This window comes from Frieseomelitta varia, unplaced genomic scaffold, assembly GCF_011392965.1.
Source record: "Frieseomelitta varia isolate USP_RPSP 00005682 unplaced genomic scaffold, Fvar_1.2 scaffold_887, whole genome shotgun sequence".
In the NCBI taxonomy this organism is placed as follows: Eukaryota; Metazoa; Arthropoda; class Insecta; order Hymenoptera; family Apidae; genus Frieseomelitta; species Frieseomelitta varia.
Window position 1 is genome coordinate 32,410 of NW_025110686.1, and position 5,431 is coordinate 37,840.

The 5,431-nt window shown below is 34.9% G+C and overlaps 1 long non-coding RNA gene across 1 annotated transcript in view; it reads right to left on the bottom strand.

Annotated features, from left to right (window-relative positions):
* Positions 1-2,700: 2,700 nt before the first annotated feature.
* LOC122537128 overlaps positions 2,701-5,431 on the bottom strand; it is a 12,779-nt gene continuing 10,048 nt past the window's right edge. Inside the window, exons 2-3 of the long non-coding RNA XR_006308551.1 lie at positions 4,261-4,265; positions 2,701-2,767 (exon numbers count right to left, since the gene is read on the bottom strand). This is a non-coding gene — a long non-coding RNA (uncharacterized LOC122537128). The remainder of the gene's footprint in view (positions 2,768-4,260; positions 4,266-5,431) is intronic.

Sequence of the window (5,431 nt, forward strand, 5' to 3'; positions counted from 1 at the left end):
ACGTACAAATAAACCTTGTCAATTTGACTGCAGAAGGTATAATAGTTTCTTTGCAAAAAAATTTCCTAACAAAGTTAACAAACAACACACACATCACACTAGGATACCGCCTTAAACTGGGAACGTGGGTTAAAATTTGAAGAACGTCCACGATATTCACAGACACGCGTGTGTCACCGAGCGATTTTATTTCGCTGGGAATATCGATCGAGCGTTATTTCGATAACCGTTTGGAACAACCTGTCGTGAAAACGTTCGGGCGACGACCGACGAAAGAAGGTTGGTTGAAATTTTTTTGTTTGACTCGTAGTTTTCTTTGCGCGTCGAGTGTTAGTTAATTTCTTTTTATCAAACCCTTTGCCCTCGCTAAATTTAAATACAAGTGCGCAAAGGGTTACGTTTCGAAAGGAGAGTATATCGTGGTATAGGTGATTAATTATTTGCTCAAATGGTTTGAAAATATTTTAACAAATCCTTTCCATAAACGAAATTTACACACGTATGCAATTTCTTTATTAGTTTTGAGTAAAAATTTTATAGATTGTTATATAGATTTATATAGAGTTATATAGATTATTGTATAGATTTATATAGATTTATGTAATTTTTATAAATTATATAGATTTATATAGATTTATGTAGATTTATATAATTTATATAGATTATTATATAGATTTGTATAATTTATATAAAAAGTTATAAACAGGGGGGGGGGGGGTATAAAGACCAGAACGAAAGCAGGGTGTCGTTATTCAAATTATTAGAGTGATTTATGACTCGGAGAAGTTTTAAAGTTCTTGAAGAATTTTTACAAATAATGATTAATCTTCTTCGGCTTTAAAATGACAGTTTTGTAAATCGGCCTCGAATTTTTCCAATTATCGTGCACAATTTTCGAGTGAAAATGTATTAGAAATTGAGAAAAGTGAACACTGTGCAGGCAGAAACCACGCGTGCTCGATGTCCACGTTTCCGTAACACTGGCCAGGCGAATTGAATTCGATAGAAACCGGATTCCAGGTTCCATCTCCCGCATCTCGGTGAAACGCACAGCTGATACGTGTAATTTATGCATGTTTCCATCGCGCGGTAAGCCTTGTGACGTATCTTGCAATGCGTGACAAATAGATCGTTGCCTTTGAAGCCGACATTGTTGATCCGACGACTCACAATGTGAACACAAATCCAAAATCAGCCAGACGAATTGAGTAACGAGGATATTACGTCGATACCACGTGCAATTTATCTTGCCACTGCATGAACATATTCGTTGCGATATTTGTTCAAATCATCTTCGCCCGCGAAGTGATCTAAATGTGAATGGTGAATTTACAGAAAAGTTTTAGTGTCGACAGTTTTTGCAATTTAGGGAATTGTTCAGAAATTCAAACAAATTGAAACTAAAACACCAGAATTGTTGACTTCAATTAAAATAAATACAGCTAGAAGTAAGAATTGAAATCAATGAAATTTGAAAACAAATTGTTCTTAATTCAGATGATTGATTTGCAGGGAAATTTTAATAAAAGTTTCTCATGGACACAGTTGATAGAATTCTTATAACAGTGTTGATTGCAGTTCAGAAAATTATTCAGAAATTCCAAACAAATTAAAATTGAAGTATCTGTTTGATGTCAAATCAAAATTAATGTAGCCAAATGTTTAATCGAAGGTAAAATTAAAGTCAATGAAATTCAAGAAACAAATTGTTATTAATGCAGATAACGATCGATTCGCAGGAAAAATTTTGTTAAAAGTTCCTTGAAGGCACAGTGTCGATAGATTGTGATATTTACAATTCGAAAAGTAACTCTACATTCATCGTTCGGTTTGCTTCCTGTTCGGCTAATAATCCTTCCGGAACTACGAGGTCGAAATTAACCCTCAGTCAGTGACAAAGTTGTGACCAAGCTGTGTGGTGAAGAAAGATGAAGTCCAATATTTGTTGTTTATGTCAACAGGAGGATAGAGGTTGATCTTTAAACTACAGTAAGAGGAAACATTTCGTGCAAATAGTATCCTCGTATACGCGCGCAAATAATGCTACTAGCTTTCAAGGGGATATATCTCGAACAAAACAGCCACGCGAATACTAAACGTGAATGTTCAATGAAAATAAGTGGTAGAAAAATATTTTATTTTTGTCAAAAAAAGAAACGCGTGTAATATCACGTTTGATGAGGCAATGTTGAAAAAAATTGTACAATCTGTCGTAAGAAGAAATGGGTATTACGGTTTAGTTGAAAAATTCTCAAGCTTTATTTACAAGTTTCAAACATGCGAGAAATAATCGAGTAGAATTTCCAGTGGAAATATTTTGTATTTATTAAAAGTTCGAATGAAGTTCGAAGTAAATCGAAATTTCCACCGAATGTAAAAGAAATGGAGTGTAAAGTACGATTCGCGTGTATTTAATCAGGAGAATTTTCCGCGTGAAGGGAAAGTCGAAGCTCGGCTGGAAACGGGCAGAGACAGGGGAAGAACGTGACGACCGGCCTTTCATCGAGTCATCAGAGTTGTAATTTAGTATCCACATTCGTGGACATAGCGGAGTAATTGCCGTGGTGGTTAATTGACGAGGACGTTGCGTGGTGCGTCATACGAACGACGCCATAACATTGGAACCCCGATGTGTTCCATCCAGACTCATTTTTGCGGCCACGCTGTTATCCCTCGTTAAACCTGTTCAAGCCCTCGCTCCTCTGATGTCGATCGATGACAGATCGATCCACGGGAATATTTAACGACCTTGCGTTCATTAGAGCGTCTTTCGCGTCAAGTTTCCTTCCATTTTTCATTTAACGACGGTAAAATTGTTGGAAAGGATTCGTTAAAACTGAAAGTACAGACGAATTTTGCAGAATCTGTTTACTTGAAATTGATTTCGATCGATTTACATGAAAATTAAATGGGCAGAAAAAATGAATATGTATGAAATTTTATTTTCAATTTTAATTTTATTCTCAAAAATATAAATTTGCGTAGAATTTTATAGCCCATTGTGAATTATTGTTTTGTTCTAGTGAGGATATTGAAACTCTAATTTTTCTTCTCCGTTTGTTTCACTTAAATTTTAATAAATTGGAAAAGATAGAGAACTATCTGCGACGCAGGATTTTTTCTCTCTTTTTTCACTAAAGAACATTATGCGAAATTATTTATATATTATAGCCAGGGAAAATTATTAATTTTGAAACTATTTTCTTTATTTCTTGCGAGCAATCGCGGTTATCGGTGAAATTTAATTAATTTAATTTTGTCAATGTGTATGACACGTTGACTGTGTCTCTATTTATTTATTCGCTTAAATTATTCCTTCAAAACCACTAGTCAGACACTTGTTATATTCTTGTAAATTTTTCGGAACAGACCATTTTATTATTAGATTGGCACGTGTGAAACGATTTTAAAAAATTTAATAAATTTAATTCGGCATATTTATCGATCGTAAGCAAAGACTTGTCATAATGTTTTCACGACTTGGAATCCAATGAAGAATTACCTAATACCACCGAATTCTCGTGTTCATTGAACAGCGATGAAATGTTCACGATAGACATGTAACTGACTTCACAGGTATTACAACTAAACTAGTTCACTTAGTATATTAATACGATGTTAATTATTATATTACGACGTTGTTACCTTTATAGAAATAAAAAAACAATCTGTCGTTAATCTGTTAATTAAGGATAATAACGAGTCAACTTTTAACTCAAATATCCGTACGTAATAAAATTACATATCACTAGTTTCAGTTTTCGCCTCCTTTTTTTTTTTTTTTTTTTTTTTTTTTTTTTTTTTTTTTTTTTTTTTTTTTTTTTTTNTTTTTTTTGTTCTAGAAGTTTGTTGTATCTTTGATGTTTTATTTCTCACAGAAATATTGCAAACGTGAATTATAATTTCTCATTGTTTTTGTCCACAAATCACGTAATCGATGCCCTTGCAATAGAAACGAATGAACATTTCAATTGCAAAATAAGGTCTGTTTATACGTCGAAGCAAACTGCTCTAAGACTTCGACGTATTTCAACGAATGTTTTATATAAATTATATTTTATATCGAGTGATTTATGGGCAAGACAAATTCCTCGGTGGACAGATTAACGTCGATGCAGATTTGGAGCGATCGAGGTAACGATAACACGAACATGTGAAAACTAAAAGCGAGAAGCTATAAACGAAGGGGGAAAAAAAAATAGAAACACACGAGAGAAGAAATCATGCATTTCGCGAAACATTCTTCGGTTAGCGATTAACCGAGCCTGTCGATTGCGTATCCGATTCCACGAAATACGTGGAAATACGAAGTAATCCAAGCGCTTTGGCTCACTTGTCCGCGCGCATAAAAGTTTGAACGAGTTGCGGAGAATGCGCGCGAACAGCTTCCCCACGAAATGGAATCCGAAGCTTTAACGATTAGTTTAAATAATGCGATTCGCGGTTTCTCGATCGGGAGGAACGATCCTTTATCCAGTTGATTCTTTTCTTTTCTTTTTTTCTTTTTTTTTTTCTTTGGCAAAAATAGCCGAAAAGCTGTGTTTAGTTTATCCTCGCCGTTCAGTTTCATTCACGTTGCCACTGAATCGGAAGAAGTTAGGATTTTCTTGATAGTTTCGTCGTGATTATCGTCCACCTTTTGAAACGAGGAATTACGCAAGGTTTGAAATTCTGTCGATTCTTTGAAGACAAAAAATATTTGATTCGAACGACATTTATAAAAGTTGTCGTCAACTTTTATTCTGAAAAAAAAAAAAACGATCATTATTTCCTTCTAAAATATTAGAATCTTGCGAAATAATCCAAACGATATTTCAATATATGTTTAAAAGTCTTCTCTTTCCTTCTTTTTCCTCTTCTTTTACGCAGAATTTGCAGTGTTAAATACAAACGGTATTTCATCAAAATTATCCCTCCGCTTCCGAAGTGGAGAAAACCACAAAAGATTTACTCTTCGTCGTTTTTATCTCGGTTTTTTTTCCTTTCTTCTTACGCGCGATTTCGAATATTCCCTTGGAAAATTATTCAAACGATGTTTCGTTGTAATTGTCGTTTCATTTTTCAAAGTGGAAATGGTTTAAATATTCGTTATTTTTTTTCCCCGCCTCCTTTCCTCTCTTGTTCCCTTCTCTTTTACGCGAAACCGCGCGTTTGACTGACACGGAAATATTAGCATGGCTAAAGGCAGCCGGGAACATCTCGTTGTTCGCAGAAAGTCGTTGTAAGTCACGTGGTAAAAAAAAAGTGACGGAACCCAGATCCCACGCGTTTATCATGCGTATATCCCGTACGCGAAATTCATGGTTTTTGCATAGCTGAAAATTCACCAACGCCGGATAATGTGGCCCGTGCGTCGATTAGCACCCCTTTGACTCCGTCATAAATGTCAGCAGTTAACGTTGCGTTAATTCCCCTCGAAAGAAGAAAAAAA